We start from the raw sequence: 22067 nt of genomic DNA on the forward strand, positions 1-22067 counted from the left end.
CAAATTTTGGACCATATTGCCATATGGAAATTAAGAGCAGGCTGATAAACACAGTCCCAGCTTTGGGCATGAAGAATCTCTTTTGTTCCAGATCTAAACAGCACCTGCATGGGTTGAATGAGTGATTTAGCCTTGAAGTCAATACTTGAAATAGAAAATTGGGATTTCTTCTTTCCTCCGCCAACTCTTTGCCAGAGGCACTACTGAGCCATGATGTGCTTCAAAGAGGGTCAGAATGAACGATGGGATGCATCTAGTTATAATAATTTACTCTTAATAATATATAATAAACAAAAGCTTGGAAATCCACATTAGAAATGTATAAAGCCAAATTTGTGCATTATTTATTTCAAGAAACCATGTGCATGAATTTTTAATATTTAATCTCATTGCATTTGGTGTTTGAAAATTTACTCATCAATATAGTTCACATTATAGTTTAAAATATTCTTTTAACTAGAAATGATGATGGAAGCCTATAAAATGGTCAACACTTTGAACAAAAATCTAGATTGTTTTATACAATAAAGACAATAAAATAAATTCAAATGAGAAGAGAAATAAACACTTAAGATTATTATAGTAAAGATGATGTCTTCAGGATCATCAGAGACTGCTGATGCTTTTGATTCAGGGCCCGAGGGCTTTCATGTCCTGATGACCAGACCATTCAGGGTGACCAGGTAAGAACCCGCTCCACCTTCCACATCACAGCATCCGATTCGCCACTGATGCCCATGATGGAACTGAAACAACATTTTTGTCATTGCAGTTTGAGTGTTCCTTGCCTTTGGATGCCCACTCTCTACTTGGAGGGAATGCCCATGATTTTAGTTGTTGGACAGCTTTTGGTTTTGATTTTTAATTACAAAGAAAAAGCACACAACTATTATAGAGTGCCTCTCATAGATGTTAGTTTCAGAGCAAATTTTGGGACAAATTAATAAGTAACCACAGCAAATGATCTCAATTCAAAGCACAGCTCCCTTTGGTATTCATTCCATGGGCGGCATTTGTGAGCCAGGCCCACATACTCGGGAGTGATGGACCAGACGCCCTCTGCGGTGCCCCCTCGTTCCCCAGGTCCCAGACCACATGGGACAGCAGTTTAGAGAATCACCAGGACTTGGCCTCTGTCCTTTGTGGAGACTGAGATAGGAAAATTCATTTGTCTGGCCACAGTCTAAGGGAGGGCTGTGTAACATTCCAAAACACTATGGGTAAAATCAACCCGCTCAGTTGGCCACTCCCATTCAGTGATCTCAGTGGACCCTCACGGGTAGGAAGCCCAGTCTCCCTATTCCAGACCGACTTTTCTCTCCGATCCCCCACTCCTGTGCCGCCCTGGAATTTTCAGAGCAGGAACAGGCCTCTGGCCTATGTGTAAGGCTCACTCATGCCCTTGCTGTATGTGAGGTGTAAGCGCTTGATGTAAACATTCCCCGCAAACGGCCATATTTGATCTGCTAATACACATCCGTCTCTGGACATTGGAGCTACTGGAATTCCTGGTTTCCTTGCTCTTCGGTGTCTGTGTGTTCAGTTTGCTTTGCCCGCTCCTGGTCCACCTGCCCAGAACGGGGATGATGCTGCATCCTCCCCTCTCCCCAGGAGCTCTATCCCAGTGATCTTAGTGCTTTGCCTTATTTTGATGACCCCCTCCCCCAATGCTATTCCTAAAAATGTGTCTCCCCCTGGGTCCTCATCAGAGAGTTTGGGTCCCATGTGTGACTCTTTGAATGGCATATTCACTGGTATGCCACCAAGATGTGTCAAAGCTGAACTCATAATCACAAGCTGAACTCATAATCACCTCCTGCCTCTGGGCTCAAATTCCCTTTGTCCAAGTCCTCCTTTCTCAGTATGCAACCAGGAAGTTCTCATTCCAGTTACTGCTGAATGTCTGGGCTCAAATTCCCTTTGTCCAAGTCCTCCTTTCTCAGTATGCAACCAGGAAGTTCTCATTCCAGTTACTGTGGAATGTCTGGAGGAATACCAATACTTTGCCAAGACAACTAAAACATTTGGACAAAATCGGGTGGAGCATCCATGCATATGCAAGTTAGGCAGGTCTCATGGTTTCAGATCTTAAGAAAATAAGACTCAGAAAAGTGATGGTCCTATCAGTGTTGTCTTTCTATTGAGGCATTTTAAAAATGTGTAACCTCTGTGAATCAAGAAGCTAAGAAACCCAAGAGAACAGAGCTGCAAATCAGACTAGATTCTGGGTGGTGCTGGAGGTGGAAGTTGAGACCAGGATTTCTGAAGAGTGAGGGGCCCCAGGGATCCCATAGGCTCCTTCAGGGTACCCTGGAAGCCCCTGCCCTGAGGGGTGAGTGGGATAATCAGAGTCTCCTGCAAGCCACACGCCAGCCTCCTGGTAACTGAAATCTCCACTTTAGGTGTAACGTATGGCCCAGATATTGGCATTAACATTGGCCATTTAAATGGCAGCTTTATACACACATGAAATAGATAATAGCACGGATAGTTTTACCACAATGATGGAATCCATATAAAAGAAGCAAATAGAAATTCTAGAATCGAGGAGACAATCGCTGTAATGAAGAGCTCACTGGATATAAATGCCAGAGTGGGCAGAGCAAAGAAGAATCAATGCCGTAGAAGTTACTTTGTTAGAAAATATTGAAGTTGAAGAACAGAGAGCCAAAAAATGCAGTCACCATATTGAAAGGCATACTGGACATGATAAAATGTCTAACATGCATGCAATTGGATTGATAAAAACCAAAGCATGTCAGTAAACATTCTAATTCAAGCATAGCACAGATGAAAAAAATAATAAAAAAGCAACACCATGTCAACTGTGCCAGGGACAGAATCAAAAGCTGGAACTCATGGGCCATGTGAGCCTCAGAAGAGAATAATAACACATCAAAATGGATGAAACATTTGTAGAAAATAACTTAATCAGAAACAGTGATTCTCAGCTCCAGGAAACACAGCAAGCCGTCAGAGGCCAGAGGCTGAAAGCTGAAGATAAGCTGGACTCTTAGGAGCCACCTGATAAGAGAGATTTGTTATCCACTGGGGAACAATGATACAGCTGACTAATGATGCTTTGTCACAAAACTAATGGAATACAGAAGAAAATGTCACCAAAAATAAAAAGACTTTCAACTGACAAACATATCTAGAAAAACTATCTTTCAAAGATGAAGGGTAAATAAAAACATTTTAAGATGAATTAAAGCTGGATGAGTGTGTTGCCAGCAGATCCACACTTCAAAAAACGCTAAAGAAAATTCTTCAGGCTGAAGAGAAATTATACCCGATGAAAAATGGTGTCATAAAGTAATGAAGAATACTAGAGATAATAAATATGAAAATAAATAAAAACAATTATTTTCCTTCTTTGCTTAAATTCTTCAAAATTAATTGGTTATTTCAAACAAAAATAGAAAAGATAGTGAGTTTTATAACATAAAATTTAAATGTGAGGCAACACTTGCAGATAGCAGGGAAGACAAGTGGTTTTATAGTAGCATGAGGTTATTTTACTGTAGATGAAGTCACACAATATTACATCAGAGTAGACCATAAAAATAAAAATGGATATAATAATTTTAAGAGAAAACACTGAAAAAAATAATGCAATCAAAAAGTCAATAAAAGGACGAAATGCATAATAAAAATTTACTAATTTATGCCAAAATAAAACAGGAAAATAAAAGGACAAGAAAAGAGGACATACTGAAAAGGAATGTTGAGGTGGGAGGCCTCTATTCACAGGCAGAGCGTCGGTGAGGCTGTCAGTGAACCTTGGGCCTCATGACGTTGGGAGACCTCAATTTACAGGCAGAGCGTCGGTGAGGCTGTCGGTGCCCTTGGGACTCATGACGTTGGGAGACCTCGATTCACAGGCAGAGCGTCGATGAGGCTGTCGGTGCCCTTGGGACTCATGACGTTGGGAGACCTCGATTCACACGCAGAGCGTCAGTGAGGCTGTCAGTGCCCTTGAGACTCATGACGTTGGGAGACCTCGATTCACAGGCAGAGCGTCGGTGAGGCTGTCGGTGCCCTTGGGACTCATGACGTTGGGAGACCTCGATTCACAGGCAGAGCGTCGGTGAGGCTGTCAGTAAACCTTGGGCCTCATGACATTGGGGGACCTCGATTCATAGGCAGAGCGTCGGTGAGGCTGTCAGTAAACCTTGGGACTCATGACGTTGGGAGACCTCGATTCACAGGCAGAGTGTCGGTGAGGCTGTTGGTGCCCTTGGGCCTCATGACGTTAGGAGGCCTTGATTCACAGGCAGAGTGTCAGTGAGGCTGTCGGTGACCCTTGGGACTCATGATGTTGGGAGGCCTCTATTCACAGGTAGAGCCTTGGAGAGGCTGTCAGTGACCCTTGGGACTCATGAAATTCTTCAAAATGAGGTTAATGTGGTGGACAGACCAGACCCTAGCAGGGTCACATTTTCATGACTGTATAATCCCTTCCTTTGAGTGTGGGTGGGACCAATCACTTGTTTCTAACCAATATAAAATGGCAGCAGTGATGGGAGTCACTCTCTTCGTTACATGACCGTATTCATATATAGCTCTGTCTTGCTCACATTCACCAGAAGGACTCTCTTTCCACTGCTGCCTTGAATAAGTGAGTTGCTGCATCATGAGAGGCCTCTGGAGGTGCCAATGGCAAGGAACTGCAGGGGTGCTATATCCGCTGGCTGAAAGGAGCCCCCAGCTGACATCTACAACAGAACAGAACCTTAGTCCTCCAACTACAAGGAGATGAATTCAGCCAACAACACGAAGGAGCTTGGAAGCAGACCTTTCCCTTCCCCAGTTCAACCTCTGATGAGCCCACAGCCTTGGCCAACACCTGGACTGTAGCCTTTTGAGACCCTGAGCAGATGACACAGCTAAGCTGAACCCTGACTTTTCACCTACAGAAACTGTGAGATAATAAAAGAGTGTTGAGCTTCTAAGTTTTTGGTAATGTGTTATGCAGCAATAAAAAAACTAGTATGTCCAGTGAAAACAAATGAGGCTTGGCCGGGCATGGTGGCTCATACCTGTAATCCCAGCACTTTGGGAGGCTGAGGCTGATGGATTGCCTGAGGTCAGGAGTTTGAGACCAGCCTGGCTAACATAGTAAAACCCCATCTCTACTAAAAATGCAAAAAAGAAAATTAGCTGGGCATGGTGGCACATGGCTGTAGTCCCAGCTACTTGGGAGGCTGAGGCAGGAGAATTGTTTGAACCCAGGAGGTGGAGGTTGCAGTGAGCCAAGATTGTGCCACTGCACCCCAGCCTGGGCCACAGAGCAAGACTCCATTCCAAAAAAAAAGAGGCTTAACTAACTGCACATGAAACATGCAGGAAGAACACAGTAAGTTGGTATGGAGGTGCCAGGGGATGGGTTCCCTTCAGTGTTCTTTCTCTTATCTTTCCAGTCATAAACTATAAACTGTTCCCTGAACATCTCAACACAGGATTTGCAGAGTTTTACTGACTGTCAAATATCTTCCCACATGTCCTGTCATCATGAGCTTGTGTCTAACAAGACCCATGCTGCACAGGGCCACAGGTCCTCATCATGTGACAGTTTTATCACTAGGCACAGGTGCACTCCACAGGGGTGTGGATCCCTGTCCTCAGATAAACAACCTGCAGCAGGCTTTCCCAGCTCTATGTACTGAAGGGGTCTTAGAAATCAGAACTCACAGCCATCTGGATGGAGTTTTCTTTGTAGGAAGGTTTTAATTAACAAATTCAAATTTCGGGCTATACTGATTTTGTATTTTTTGTTCATCACCTTTGCAAATTATATTTTCATTGAATTTGATGATTTCATCTACATTGCTATTTATCACATTCCTTATAATTTTAATGTCTCTAGGATCTCTACTGGTGCCTCCTCTTACATAATGACGTATTTTTGGAAATTTGGGTTTGTTAATCGATTTGCCTAAGGGCTTATCAATTTTCTAATCATTTCGAAGCACAGATTTTTGCACATAATGGTCAGATCTGCCCCAATGGCTCATCGTGCTTCTCAGAAAGCAGTTTGTCCATTTCTTACTATTTGGATACGTAGATTTTTTCTACTTTTCCACCCTAACGTGAACATCTGAATATATTTCCTTATATAAATATATTAGTGATACTCTAAGATATATTTTAAAGCTGGAATTGCTATGTTATAGCAGATGCACACTGAAATTTTAATGGACACTGTAAAATGGCTCTTCAGCCTGGTTGTATAAATATCTACTCCAACATCTTGTTTATAAGAGTTCATTTTCTCTACATCCATGATAACTTACTTGCCCATATCTGTTATTTTTTTAAAGCAAATAACTAAGAAATTACATCTTTGATGTCTGTACTCTTAATTAATAGTGATGCTGATTTTTTTCATAAACTTATTATCTATTTGGTTATTTTCTCCTGGGTGAATTATCCATTCTTTGTGTGTTTCCTTTTTTTCTCATTTGTCTCCATGTATTTGATGAGTAGATGGCCTTTATGTAATCCTGATACTAATGCTGTATTACACATTGCAAATAACTTCCCAAACTAAAATCTGGCTAGATATGCAATTTCTATAGTGTATTTTTAACTTGTATTTTCTATTTAGAGAACCACTGTGTTCACAAATAATGAATATTTCCACCATATTCCCATTGACTTGCTTCATTTCACTTGCTAACACCTGCAGTAAAATTTTGAAATTTATGAAAATTTATAAAAAAGACATTTTTAGTCTTGCCTTAAGTGGAAATGCAGGTAATTTTTCACTATTAAAGGATTGATATAAGGTTGCGGTAGATACTTTTTTAAAAAATCAAATTTAAGAAATCTTTTATTATTATTTTATAAATATTTGTATTGTAACTGATTGGTTGAATTGTATCAATTTTTTTTCTTCTGTTGAAATGGCTTTTATTTTTTACCCTTTCAATTTGTTAAAGTAATGAAGAAGGTAAATGATAGGTTGTTTAGCTCTTGAATAATCTTTGTATTCCTGAGATAAGTGTTAATTACTCAAGATGGATTTATGTTTCTTTGTAAACAGCTACGTATGACTTATTTATTTTATTTAAGCTTTTTGTATCTGTGTTCATAAATAATGTTGAACTATGATTACTGTTTTGTTTTGCCTTTAAAAAACAAAATTTTCACACTTTTTTATAAAAAAAATATTTCAATTCAGCAACGTCTTGTTTTGTTGCTGACTTATGTCCTCACATTGCTTGCAGACACTGACCCTTTTCTTAGGGTCAAATTCTCTTCTGGTTGAAATGGTCTTTTAGATTTTTTCAATTGTTTCAAATGAGAGATTGGGGCTCCTAATCTTTCTTTGAATAAAATTATTTTATTCTTATATTTTTATATAACTCCTTATTGTGGAAAATATCAAATACATACCTAGGGGAGATTATGGCATAATTAACTCTAATTTACCCATGACCTGCCTTGAGCATTGATCAGCTCAGAGCCCGTCTCATTTCCTCTGCTTCTCACCCTCTCCCCTTGCCCAAGATGACCTCATTCAATACCTTGGCCTAGGTCTAGCCTTCTTTCTATCGCTGTACCAATTCTTTTGTCCATTTTGTACTATCTGGATACTTATATTTTTTCTACCTTTTCACCTGATCAAATTATGTGCCAGTGAATATCCTTGTATGTTTCCTTATTCCATTGTGCTAGTAATTCCAATGTATATTTCTGCACATATTTCTAAATATTTCTACATGTATATTCAAAAGACACACCAACACCTTTAAACATAGTGACAATTTATTATCAAACTTGAAATTAATCCACAGTAATCTCTTAATATCATCAACTATTCAAGCACTCCTCACATTTCTATAATCATTCTAATGAATTTAAAATACATTTTAAGGCCAGGCGTGATGGCTCATGCCTGTAATCCCAGCACTTTGGGAGGTCGAGGTGGGCAGATCACAAGGTCAAGAAATCGAGACTATCCTGGCCAACATGGTGAAACCCTGTCTCTACTAAAAATACAAAAATTAGCTGGGCGTGATGGTTCATGCCTGTAGTCCCAGCTACTTGGGAGGCTGAGGCAGGAGAATTGCTTGAACCTGGGAGGCGGAGGTTGCAGTGAGCTGAGATCACGCCACTGCACTCCAGCCTGGGCGAAAAAGCGAGACTCTGTCTCAAAAAAAAAAAATAAACAGTTTGTGCAGTTGAAACAATTCAAATACGTTACATGAATTATTATTAATTAAAATATCCCTGAAGACTCTACTGCTCTAGGTATTCCTCCTTCATTTCTTTTTTTTCCCCTTACAATTTTTTTTTTTTTTTTTGCTGTTGTTGAAGAAACTGGATTTTTTGTTATATGGATGTCCTATTAGCTAGTTTAGCGATCATAGTTCTCATTTTTTTAAGTACTTTTTTTTTCTGTTCTCAATACTTCCAGTAAATGGATAGATCAAGATGCTTAACCGTATTCATGGTTGATGTTTTTGGCGAGGGTATTTATCGTGATCTTGTGTACAACTGTCAAGAAGGGCAGATGTGGAGGCTGAAGCAGCTCCACCTTGGATAACAACCTGCCATGTTGACTTTTGATTAACTCCAGTTCCAGGAAGTCCTCTAAGATTTCCAGTTTATCTTGAGACAGCATAAGGACAGGACTTGGTCCCCATAGGAACTTGGCCCATTCCCACTGATGTGTCTTCCCATGCACATCAGCCAAGCACCTGACCTCGCCCCACCACCCCCACTGTCTCCATAGACCCTGGAGAAACCAAGCTAACCAGGGTTCCGCTGGCAACCTTACTCACGGGAGTCACCTCTATCACTGGCATGTGCACAAGACCAGAAGAACGGCTGAGCTTTACCTCTTGCCTCATTAAAATGGTAAAATCCCCACCCAGGAGGGGCGTAGGTGTTATTTATTATGCACGATGTATCAGCCTGATTTTTCACTGTGCCCATGCACCCCGAGCTCTGTCCCACGCCTGTAATGATGTTCGCATGCTTCATGCTTATCTCTGACATCCTTCCTAACACACCGAAAAGACCTGCCCTCGGGGAGCCAGCCCGAGACCTCTCTCTCCAGTGCTGTCCCCTCGTATTCAAGCACAGACTCCTGACATAGCCTCCTCTGGGGAACGTGCATGGCCCCGTGACCCCTCTGTTGCATGGGAGCGTAAGAACCCGTGGCTGGTAACACTCTTTTCCTTGTGTGTGAGTAAGTATCTACCATAAATCGTGCCCTTGGGTCCAGACAACCTTGATGTTGCTGTACTTCAGTTGTCCCACCCATGCCTTCTGAACCACCCCTTCACCATGGCTCAGAGGCCCTGGGCCTGGGGGTTATGGGTGGGGATCCACCATCTTGTCTGGCTGCAAACACGGCTTCTCTCCCTAATTTCCTACTAAATGTTTCTTTCTGAAAAACCAGGTTTTCTGGCCTCTGTCTCTGGCCTTTCAGCTTCCTTGGACTTTGAGGGCAGTTGCGCCTGGACCTCCCCACTGTGGAACAATAGAGTATCTAGTGTGTCTCATGTTTTAATGTAAGCAGCCTTGATAATCACCACATAGGTACATTAATGCATTGTGGGTAGCAAATTTGTAATATTTTAATGTTACCATCTTTTCTTATTTATTAGCTGAAATATTTCTATGAAGAGAAACTTCCCCTTGCTGACTCTTTCCTCGCCCTGAGGTACAGTTTTTATACGAAAGGCAGGATCAATGCTTTTCCCTTCTCTCCATTTTCAAAATTATGAGGTTTTTTCCTCTGTTATCTCCCAAAAGTGATCACGGATTCCTTTGATTTTAGGTGTTGTTGAGAATGATTAATAATTCATGGAATTTAAACCATAGATGTGTTTAGAGTCCCTCAAGGTTATTATCATTCTTGATGTTAAAACAGTCCCATTCTTTTCCAGGGGAAGCTGTTCATGTTCTATCCTGCGTGTTCTCGAGAAAGTTTTGATGACAGAAAACATCACACAGAAAGGGGAAGGCATCGCAAGTTTCCAGCTCCATGGATTTTTGCAAACTGAGCACATTTGTGGGCCAGGAGTGGGGCCCACAGCGAGAATATCCTTCCTGCTGCTCCTGCCATCCATCCACCAGCACAGCCAGATCCCGGCTGTGGAACACACAGGTTAGTTCTGCCTGTTTTGTTGTTTATGCAAATGGGACCATACAGCATTCAGTCTTAAGTCTGGCTTCCCTGCTCAACATCATGCGTGTGAAATTAACCTGCACTGATGTGTGGAGCATCTCACGGGCCATCCCTGTGGCTCTCCATCATCCCTTGTGAGAATGGATAACACTGTTGTTCATTTTACTCCTCATGGGACTTCCTAGTTTCCTCGTCTGCTGCTGTGACTATTCTCAGACACATCCCGTGGCTTTGAAGCAAGAGTTGTCTCCGAGGGGTTTTTTGTTTTGTTTTGTTTTGTTGTTTTCTCCTGCCGTAACATGATGCTGTGGCTCACTTTGTGCCTGTCTTCACCAGAGATGGAACCAGCCATTTTTCCAAGGAGCAGTGATCCTTTCCATGGAAAATGAGGGTTAGGGACCAAAGCATTTTCACTTAATTTTATTTTATTTATTTTTCTTTTATTATTATACCTTAAGTTTTAGGGTACATGTGCACATTGTGCAGGTTAGTTACATATGTTTACATGTGCCATGCTGGTGCACTGCACCCACTGACTCGTCATCTAGCATTAGGTATATCTCCCAAAGCTATCCCTCCCCCCTCCCCCCACCCCACAACAGTCCCCAGAGTGTGATGTTCCCCTTCCTGTGTCCATGTGATCTCATTGTTCAATTCCCAGCTATGAGTGAGAACACGCGATGTTTGGTTTTTTGTTCTTGCGATAGTTTACTGAGAATGATGATTTCCAGTTTCATCCATGTCCCTACAAAGGACATGAACTCATCATTTTTTATGGCTGCATAGTATTCCATGGTGCATATGTGCCACATTTTCTTAATCCAGTCTATCATTGTTGGACATTTGGGTTGGTTCCAAGACTTTGCTATTGTGAATAGTGCCGCAATAAACATACATGTGCATGTGTCTTTATAGCAGCATGATTTATAGTCATTTGGGTATATACCCAGTAATGGGATGGCTGGGTCAAATGGTATTTCTAGTTCTAGATCCCTGAGGAATCGCCACACTGACTTCCACAATGGTTGAACTAGTTTACAGTCCCACCAACAGTGTAAAAGTATTCCTATTTCTCCACATCCTCTCCAGCACCTGTTGTTTCCTGACTTTTTAATGATTGCCATTCTAACTGGTGTGAGATGGTATCTCATTGTGGTTTTGATTTGCATTTCTCTGATGGCCAGTGATGATGAGCATTTTTCATGTGTTTTTTGGCTGCATAAATGTCTTCTTTTGAGAAGTGTCTGTTCATGTCCTTTGCCCACTTTTTGATGGGGTTGTTTGTTTTTTTCTTGTAAATTTGTTTGAGTTCATTGTAGATTCTGGATATTAGCCCTTTGTCAGATGAGTAGGTTGCGAAAATTTTCTCCCATTTTGTAGGTTGCCTGTTCACTCTGATGGTAGTTTCTTTTGCTGTACAGAAGCTCTTTAGTTTAATTAGATCCCATTTGTCAATTTTGGCTTTTGTTGCCATTGCTTTTGGTGTTTGAGACATGAAGTCCTTGCCCATGCCTATGTCCTGAATGGTATTGCCTATGTTTTCTTCTAGGGTTTTTATGGTTTTAGGTCTAACGTTTAAGTCTTTAATCCATCTTGAATTGATTTTTGTATAAGGTGTAAGGAAGGGATCCAGTTTCAGCTTCCTACATATGGCTAGCCAGTTTTCCCAGCACCACTTATTAAATAGGGAATCCTTTCCCCATTGCTTGTTTTTATCAGGTTTGTCAAAGATCAGATAGTTGTAGATATGCGGCGTTATTTGTGAGGGCTCTGTTCTGTTCCATTGATCTATATCTCTGTTTTGGTACCAGTACCATGCTGTTTTGGTTACTGTAGCCTTGTAGTATAGTTTGAAGTAGCCTTGTAGTATAGTTTGAAGTCAGCTAGTGTGATGCCCCCAGCTTTGTTCTTTTGGCTAAGGATTGACTTGGCAATGCGGGCTCTTTTTTGCTTCCATATGAACTTTAAAGTAGTTTTTTCCAATTCTGTGAAGAAAGGCATTGGTAGCTTGATGGGGATGGCATTGAATCTGTAAATTACCTTGGGCAGTATGGCCATTTTCACGATATTGATTCTTCTACCCATGAGCATGGAATGTTCTTCCATTTGTTTGTATCCTCTTTTATTTCCTTGAGCAGTGGTTTGTAGTTCTCCTTGAAGAGGTCCTTCACGTCCCTTGTAAGTTGGATTCCTAGGTATTTTATTCTCTTTGAAGCAATTGTGAATGGGAGTTCACTCATGATTTGGCTCTCTATTTGTCTGTTGTTGGTGTATAAGAATGCTGTGATTTTTGTACATTGATTTTGTATCCTGAGACTTTGCTGAAGTTACTTATCAGCTTAAGGAGATTTTGGGCTGAGACAATGGGGTTTTCTAGATATACAGTCATGTCATCTGCACACAGGGACAATTTGACTTCCTCTTTTCCTAATTGAATACCCTTTATTTCCTTCTCCTGCCTAATTGCCCTGGCCAGAACTTCCAACACTATGTTGAATAGGAGTGGTGAGAGAGGCCATCCCTGTCTTGTGCCAGTTTTCAAAGGGAATGCTTCCAGTTTTTGCCCATTCAGTATGATATTGGCTGTGGGTTTGTCATAGATAGCTCTTATTATTTTGAAATATGTCCCATCAATACCTAATTTATTGAGAGTTTTTAGCATGAAGGGTTGTTGAATTTTGTCAAAGGCCTTTTCTGCATCTATTGAGATAATCATGTGGTTTTTGTCTTTGGCTCTGTTTATATGCTGGATTACATTTATTGATTTGCGTATATTGAACCAGCCTTGCATCCCAGGGATGAAGCCCACTGGATCATGGTGGATAAGCTTTTTGATGTGCTGCTGGATTCCGTTTGCCAGTATTTTATTGAGGATTTTTGCATCAATGTTCATCAAGGATATTGGTCTAAAATTCTCTTTTTTTGTTGTGTCTCTGCCAGGCTTTGGTATCAGGATGATGCTGGCCTCATAAAATGAGTTAGGGAGGATTCCCTCTTTTTCTATTGATTGGAATAGTTTCAGAAGGAATGGTACCAGTTCCTCCTTGTACCTCTGGTAGAATTCAGCTGTGAATCCATCTGGTCCTGGACTCTTTTTGGTTGGTAAGCTATTGATTATTGCCACAATTTCAGCTCCTGTTATTGGTCTATTCAGAGATTCAACTTCTTCCTGGTTTAGTCTTGGGAGAGTGTATGTGTCGAGGAATTTATCTATTTCTTCTAGATTTTCTAGTTTATTTGCATAGAGGTGTTTGTAGTATTCTCTGATGGTAGTTTGTATTTCTGTGGGATTGGTGGTGATATCCCCTTTATCATTTTTTATTGCATCTATTTGATTCTTCTCTCTTTTTTTCTTTATTAGTCTTGCTAGCGGTCTATCTATTTTGTTGATCCTTTCAGAAAACCAGCTCCTGGATTCATTAATTTTTTGAAGGGTTTTTTGTGTCTCTATTTCCTTCAGTTCTGCTCTGATTTTAGTTATTTCTTGCCTTCTGCTAGTTTTTGAATGTGTTTGCTCTTGCTTTTCTAGTTCTTTTAATTGTGATGTTAGGGTGTCAATTTTGGATCTTTCCTGCTTTCTCTTGTGGGCATTTAGTGCTATAAATTTCCCTCTACACACTGCTTTGAATGCATCCCAGAGATTCTGGTATGTTGTGTCTTTGTTCTCGTTGGTTTCAAAGAACATCTTTATTTCTGCCTTCATTTCGTTATGTACCCAGTAGTCATTCAGGAGCAGGTTGTTCAGTTTCCATGTAGTTGAGCGGTTTTGAGTGAGATTCTTAATCCTGAGTTCCAGTTTGATTGCACTGTGGTCTGAGAGATAGTTTGTTATAATTTGTGTTCTTTTACATTTGCTGAGGAGAGCTTTACTTCCAAGTATGTGGTCAATTTTGGAATAGGTGTGGTGTGGTGCTGAAAAAAATGTATATTCTGTTGATTTGGGGTGGAGAGTTCTGTAGATGTCTATTAGGTCCGCTTGGTGCAGAGCTGAGTTCAATTCCTGGGTATCCTTGTTGACTTTCTGTCTCGTTGATCTGTCTAATGTTGACAGTGGGGTATTAAAGTCTCCCATTATTAATGTGTGGGAGTCTAAGTCTCTTTGTAGGTCACTCAGGACTTGTTTTATGAATCTGGGTGCTCCTGTATTGGGTGCATATATATTTAGGATAGTTAGCTCTTCTTGTTGAATTTGTCCCTTTACCATTATGTGATGGCCTTCTTTGTCTCTTTTGATCTTTGTTGGTTTAAAGTCTGTTTTATCAGAGACTAGGATTGCAACCCCTGCCTTTTTTTGTTTTCCATTTGCTTGGTAGATCTTCCTCCATCCTTTTATTTTGAGCCTATGTGTGTCTCTGCACATGAGATGGGTTTCCTGAATACAGCACACTGATGGGTCTTGACTCTTTATCCAATTTGCCAGTCTATGTCTTTTAATTGGAGCATTTAGTCCATTTACATTTAAACTTAATATTGCTATGTGTGAATTTGATCCTGTCATGATGATGTTAGCTGGTTATTTTGCTCGTTAGTTGATGCAGTTTCTTCCTAGTCTCGATGGTCTTTACATTTTGGCATGATTTTGCAGCGGCTGGTACCGGTTGTTCCTTTCCATGTTTAGCGCTTCCTTCAGGAGCTCTTTTAGGGCAGGCCTGGTGGTGACAAAATTTCTCAGCATTTGCTTGTCTGTAAAGTATTTTATTTCTCCTTCACTTATGAAGCTTAGTTTGGCTGGATATGAAATTCTGGGTTGAAAATTCTTTTCTTTAAGAATGTTGAATATTGGCCCCCACTCTCTTCTGGCTTGTAGGGTTTCTGCCAAGAGATCCGCTGTTAGTCTGATGGACTTCCCTTTGAGGGTAACCCGACCTTTCTCTCTGGCTGCCCTTAACATTTTTCCTTCATTTCAACTTTGGTGAATCTGACAATTATGTGTCTTGGAGTTGCTCTTCTCGAGGAGAATCTTTGTGGCGTTCTCTGTATTTCCTGAATCTGAACGTTGGCCTACCTTGCTAGATTGGGGAAGTTCTGCTGGATAATATCCTGCAGAATGTTTTCCAACTTGGTTCCATTCTCCCCGTCACTTTTTCAGGTACACCAATCAGACGTAGATTTGGTCTTTTCACATAGTCCCATATTTCTTGGAGGCTTTGCTCATTTCTTTTTATTCTTTTTTCTCTAAACTTCCCTTCTCGCTTCATTTCATTCATTTCATCTTCCATTGCTGATACCCTTTCTTCCAGTTGATCGCATGAGCTCCTGAGGCTTCTGCATTCTTCATGTAGTTCTTGAGCCTTGGTTTTCAGCTCTATCAGCTCCTTTAAGCACTTCTCTGTATTGGTTATTCTAGTTATACATTCTTCTAAATTTTTTTTCAAAGTTTTCAACTTCTTTGCCTTTGGTTTGAATGTCCTCCCGTAGCTCAGAGTAATTTGATCGTCTGAAGCCTTCTTCTCTCAGCTCGTCAAAGTCATTCTCCGTCCAGCTTTGTTCCGTTGCTGGTGAGGAACTGCGTTCCTTTGGAGGAGGAGAGGCGCTCTGCTTTTTAGAGTTTCCAGTTTTTCTGTTCTGTTTTTTCCCCATCTTTGTGCTTTTATCTACTTTTGATCTTTGATGATGGTGATGTACAGATGGGTTTTTGGTGTGGATGTCCTTTCTGTTTGTTAGTTTTCCTTCTAACAGACAGGACCCTCAGCTGCAGGTCTATTGGAATACCCTGCCGTGTGAGATATCAGTGTGCCCCTGCTGGGGGGTGCCTCCCAGTTAGGCTGCTCGGGGATCAGGGGTCAGGGACCCACTTGAGGAGGCAGTCTGCCCGTTCTCAGATCTCCAGCTGCGTGCTGGGAGAACCACTGCTCTCTTCAAAGCTGTCAGACAGGGACATTTAAGTCTGCAGAGGTTACTGCTGTCTTTTTGTTTGTCTGTGCCCTGCCCCCAGAGGTGGAGCCTACAGAGGCAGGCAGGCCTCCATGAGCTGTGGTGGGCTCCACCCAGTTCAAGCTTCCAGGCTGCTTTGTTTACCTAAGCAAGCCTGGGCAATGGCGGGCGCCCTTCCACCAGCCTTGCTGCCGCCTTGCAGTTTGATCTCAGACTGCTGTGCTAGCAATCAGCGAGACTCCGTGGGCGTAGGACTCTCCGAGCCAGGTGCGGGATATAATCTCATGGTGCGCCGTTTTTTAAGCCCATCGGAAAAGCGCAGTATTTGGGTGGGAGTGACCCGATTTTCCGGGTGCAGTCCGTCACCCCTTTCTTTGACTAGGAAAGGGAACTCCCTCACCCCTTGCGCTTCCTGAGTGAGGCAGTGCCTCGCCCTGCTTCGGCTCACGCATGGTACGCGCACCCACTGACCTGCGCCCGCTGTCTGGCACTCCCTAGTGAGATGAACCCGGTACCTCAGATGGAAATGCAGAAATCACTCGTCTTCTGCGTTGCTCACGCTGGGAGCTGTAGACCGGAGCTGTTCCTATTCGGCCATCTTGGCTCCTCCCCCCTATTTTATTTTATTTATTTATTTTTTAATTTTTACCTAAAACTTAGAAACAATCCTATTCAACTAAATAACTTATAAAAATTAGTAAATAGCAAAATAAATTCCTTTAGTTTTCAAAAGTTTTCTCTTTAATTATCAGTGCTTTATGCAGTTGAATAACACAAATGTTAGCATGGGGGGGACAAGAAAAATAAACCCTGACCCTGAATACTTCAGAGTTGGATTTCAAACTTAGAGAAAAAGCATGGTATTAACAAACCCTGTCATCTGCAGCAAAGAATATGGTTGTGGTTTTAACAAAAGATTAGTTAAATCATTTATTCACAGTTTATGCCATAATAAACTGTTTTCGAATCAAATATTTAAATGTAAAATCTAAAACTATGTAAGCACCAAAAAACATGAAGATGTTTTCTTATGGTTTCAGAATGAGAAATGTTTCCAAGTATTAATATAAGTGGAACAATTAAAATTTATAATTTGATCAATATTTTTAAAGTGTCATGGTTCCAAGGAAATGGACAAATCAAGAAATTCGTTGCTATCATAAAGCACATTTTTAAAATGATTAAATGGATTCTACAATTCAGTAATAAAAATACCAATAATCCGACTGAAAAAATGGCCAAAAGATGAGACAATAAACAGAGTACAAATGCTCTAAAGGATGCTTAATTTAATTAAAAATAAGAAAACTATTGAAATCATGAATTATGATTTTTGATTTCTGCCTCTAGGATTAGGAATCATTGGATCATTAAGAATGTGGAAAGACGTGTGCTCTCTTCCACATTGCTGGTAGAATTGCAAACCAGCTTAACATTTATAAAAAGCAATTGAAAATTAGACACTAAAGATAAAATGCTCCTACTCTTTTGACCTGATAATTTGATATCTTAAATTTTTTTAGATATATGTTATCACATATGTATAAAGTATACAGATTGATGTATTAAAAAAAAATTAAATACCTTATAAGTAATTCAATAAGGCATTGCTTAAATAAACAAGGCCGTACCTACTCAATGGAAAATAACATTTCTTTTCAAAAGAATGATAAGCTCTATACTAGTAAGGCATAATCTTCAAGATATATGGTTAAGTGATAAAATAAAACCTGATTTTAGATTGTGTGCATCATATGTTTTTGTGTGTATAAGAATTAAAGTTGGAAAACATTAGCAGAATATAAATAATCTGTTATAAGCAACATATAATAGACAGTGCACAATGTAGGTCACAATGATACAGGAGGGGCAGGAAAGGGCTGGGTAGAGAAGGGCAGGCTCCCAGTGAGGGCTCCACCCTCGGGCCTGTGTCCACAGACCTAAGTGAGAGCAGGCACTTCTGTTTTCCCACCTGAATGTTGCATTTCCAAGACCACTCTGGCTTGCCACACCCCCCATCCTGTGCCCATATAAACCCGAGACCTTAGCAGGCAGACACACAAACTGCTGAATGTCAAGAGAAGTGGAGGAGAGCGGCAGAGAGCAGTGGAGAGAGGCAGAGAGCAACACCGTGGCCCGGCAGAGAAGTAGGGAAGAGGCACCTGAACACCAAGAGGAGTTCACTGACAACAGCCAAACTCCAGGAGAAGTTGATCTCCCCTGCTCCTCCACCTTCCAGCTCCCCGTCCATCTGCTGAGAGCCACCTTCACCACTCAACAGAACCCTGCACTCATCCTTCGATCCTGCTTGTGATTCGATTCTTCCAGGACGCTGGACAAGAGCTCGGGATACAGAAGGCTGTCCCGTTGGCTCTCTGCCCTTGTGATAAGGCAGAAGGTCCGCTGAGCTGGTTAACACTCAAGCCATCTGCAGGCAGCCAAGCTGAGAGAGCTCTGTGACACGGGGGTTGCACGCACTCACCTCTAGACACTACTGCAGGGCCAAGAGCCCAAAGTCCTTGCCCCAGCTTCTGCCCCTGCCCGTCTGCATGCTCCTGCTAGGGGTTTGAGCTGCAGGGTGGCCAAACAGGTGAGCCACACTCCTGTAGTATGTCCTGTGAGGGGAATTCAGAGAATTCTCCAGTTTCAACAATATGCTGTATCATACAGTGTGTAACATACAACAGGTGTAATGCAGAACATGTAGCATGCACTGTGCACTGTGTGCGCAGGACATCTTCCTGTCTATAAACGGGACTATATATATACACACATATATGTATACATGTAGCATGCACTGTGCACTGTGTGTGTGCAGGGGCACCTTCCTGTCTATGAACAGGGGAATATATATATAAACACACATATATACATGTAGTATGCACTGTGCACTGTGTGTGTGCAGGGGCACCTCCCTGTCTATAAACAGGGGACTACACACACACATACACACACACACACATATATACATGGATGCTATTTGCTGTTATTTGTTGCACATGGATGGACTGTTTCTGGGATCATCCAGAAGACACAGAAAAAGCAATTAACTTCAGACAGGGAGTTCTGTTGCTGGGTGAACAAGTAGACAAGGTGGGATTTTACTTATTTATTTTTTATTTTAAATTTTGAACCAATTAAACACACTCAAATACATTCAAACATTAAAATAGTCGGATTTTGAGAATTACTTCATAGCTGGGCTCTGTAGGAACAGTCAAGGCCTCCCCCTCCCTCTAGGTCATAACTGGTCTGGGCTCAATGCCAACTTATCAGGTGAGAAGGAGCCAGAAACAGCTGGATGGGTGCAGGCAGCTGCAGGGGGCCTGGCTCACTCACCCAGGTTCACAGCCTCAGGGGCTGTGTGGGGCTGTCACCCCAGCAGCCGGGTTCCAGAGCCCCACTCTAGATGTACCCCACCCAACTCAAAGGCAAGCGCACCTTCCTGGGGGTGCAGCTGGCACTGTCAGCCGTATGGAGCCTCAAGCTACTTCCAAGGGGAGCCCATGACCCTTGATTCCTTAAAAAAAAAAAAAAAAAAAAAAAAAAAAGGAATGATTTTCCTTATTCCAGGCACGTCTTTTCTAATAGTGGAGCAGAGAGAGTGCCGCTGCGCTGAATCCCGGACGGAGTGGCGTCCATGTTCACGTTCCACGCAACGTAATATTGATTTACCAGACAGAAGTCCCCACTACAGCAGCCGGCCCCGGCAGAGCTTTCAAGGAAGGTTGTAGGGGCTGGTGTTTCCCACAGCTGCTGGGCTGCTCGCTTCCCGGGATGCCTGGGTAGTGGTAGGGATGCGTGGCTGTTCAAAGTCTTCCAGGCGGGAAGACAGCAGCCAGGATCCCGCAGCGCAGTGCAGGATGCGGCCTCAGGACTTCCTGGAGTCAGGCCCTGTGAGCGAGCAGGGAGGGTGCCCAAGGCCTGTTCCCAGGGGCCTGAGGGAGTGGAGGGCCCCCACTCCTGGGAGTCAAATCAAGTGTGGCCTAAAGCTGCTTCCTTACATATTTTAAGTTCGGCCTAGAGGTTTCTCTGTACGTGGTGAGCTATAACCTAAGCGGAGTTGTACACAGACTGTAGCCTATACTTGGGCCAATCACCGAGATTTGGCCACTCAGACGTAGCCAGTTGTTTGAACCCTGTTAAAATAAGGCAAATGCGGGCTGTAATCAAGCCAGCTGTCTCTGTCCCTCACGTCCGTTTCTGTCTGTTACTTTGCTTTCCCTGTCCATAAATCTTCCTCCCCGACGCGGCTGCGCTGGAGTCTCTGAGCCTCCTTCGGCTGGGAAGGCTGCCCGATCATTGCTCGGTTAAACTCTGTCCAACTTAATTTGCCTGAAGTTTTTCTTTTACCAAGGGCTTTCACTGTTGGGCCAGACTCCTCCAGACAGAGCCCTGGGGCCCGGCCGGGCAGGCTGTTCCAGGTTAGGAACGAGCTGGTGACTCTGGCCCATCATTCCCGCCCGTGCCAGCTCCCCCCAGGGTCCCCAGGGCAGGCTCTGTGGGCCATTCCTTGTAAAATTAAGTTCCAGGTCCACCCGCTGCAGCTCCTGACTCCACGTGTCTGGGCCATGGAGGTCCTGGTGCCCCTGTGGGTGCCTTTAGTGACAGTTGGTGAGCCCCTGCCCCCGCCCCCGTCTTCCCTGGTCCACACTGAGTGTGTCCCTTGTATGTGGAGTCTGCGTGTGTGCCGGGTGACCTGATACCCGGTCCTGTGTTCTCTAGGCCAGTTGGTGGCAAGCGTCAGGTGTGTTTTTTCCACACCGTTCTTCCTCCCGCTGTCAGTATCTCAATACATTAGGAGCCTCACTGTGCAGCTTGCCGTAGGAGCTGCAGAGCTATGAATCAGGCACTTGATCAAAGTAAAGTCAATTTTGTTTAATAGCATGTGGCCATCAGCACTGCAGACCATCTGGGGGGCTTCCAGGGAGAATCCCACGCCTGATGTTGTGTCTATTCCTTTTCAGCAGCTGTGGGAAAGAGCTGTTTGCTTGCTGTGTTTCCTTTTCTTCTAGCTGAGAAAACCAGAGCGCAGGATGTTCTTGAACGACATGGAATCAACCCAAATAAAATGCCTCCTGCTGTGAAAAATCATAGAACGCCCACTTCAGATTTCCAGGCTCCGGGATAGCAAAGCGTCTGTGAATTCTACAAGACAGCCAGTTCCCACTGGGAGCTGATCCATTTTGTCTAAAGCACCAACTGTTTTGAGCAATAAGCCAAAAACAAGGTTTTCCAGATGGTTCGTCTCCCACAAAGGCAAAATAACCTATGGGGCATCATTTGACAACTCCCCACGTGGGCCCTGGGACAGGAACAGGTGGCCAGGCCGTTCCTTCCCTGTGGTTTGTTTCCTCCCTCTCTGGCCGCAGATCTCACTCAGTTCAGTACGTGCCAAAGGCCTGGCCTCAGCATCTGCCACACGCCTCGGAGCCCAGCCCCACTCAGCTTCCAAGTCGCCGGGCCTGCCTGGAGCACCGGGTCTCTGCACCGGCTCTTCCCTTGAGACAGCATCTTCTCCATGGCTCTGGAGGGCCACACGCCCACCTTACACTTCCTCACCTGCTCATTTGCAACTGGAAGCTTGACGCGTGCTTGACGCGTGTGATCAGCCAGAGATTTGATTCACCAGAACGTCTGCATTCTCTTACGGGCTTTGCAAATGCTAAATCATCGAGTGTTTCTGCTTTTAAAGTTTAAATCCTCTCGCTGGTAAGCGAATAATTATTCTTAAAAGGAGACTCTACTGGAAAGGTCACTAAGAGGGTTATTTCCATTAAAAATACATTTATGTTTCTTGAAATGTGTTAAGTGGCCTTTGTCAAGGTGTTTATAATAGAAGAGTATATAAAAATGAATTTCTCTAGAGATGCAGCATACTCTAAAGATTTATCATTAGATAATTAAAAATACATAAGTCATGCTAACATTTCCATATATAAATGGAGAACATTAACTCTCCTACTGTTTAGTTATAAAATACCAAATTTTGTAATTATCCTATCTTGAATTACACTATATTGCAAAAATGCCAGTTACTCACTTT

At 42.6% G+C, this 22067-nt stretch overlaps 1 long non-coding RNA gene across 1 annotated transcript in view; it reads left to right on the forward strand.

Annotated features, from left to right (window-relative positions):
- Positions 1-22067, forward strand: part of LOC112208149 (uncharacterized) — a 127952-nt gene that overhangs the window by 51865 nt on the left and 54020 nt on the right. The window contains exon 2 of the long non-coding RNA XR_010149233.1: positions 9906-10126. This is a non-coding gene — a long non-coding RNA (uncharacterized LOC112208149). The remainder of the gene's footprint in view (positions 1-9905; positions 10127-22067) is intronic.

Source organism: Pan troglodytes, chromosome 12, assembly GCF_028858775.2.
Source record: "Pan troglodytes isolate AG18354 chromosome 12, NHGRI_mPanTro3-v2.0_pri, whole genome shotgun sequence".
In the NCBI taxonomy this organism is placed as follows: Eukaryota; Metazoa; Chordata; class Mammalia; order Primates; family Hominidae; genus Pan; species Pan troglodytes.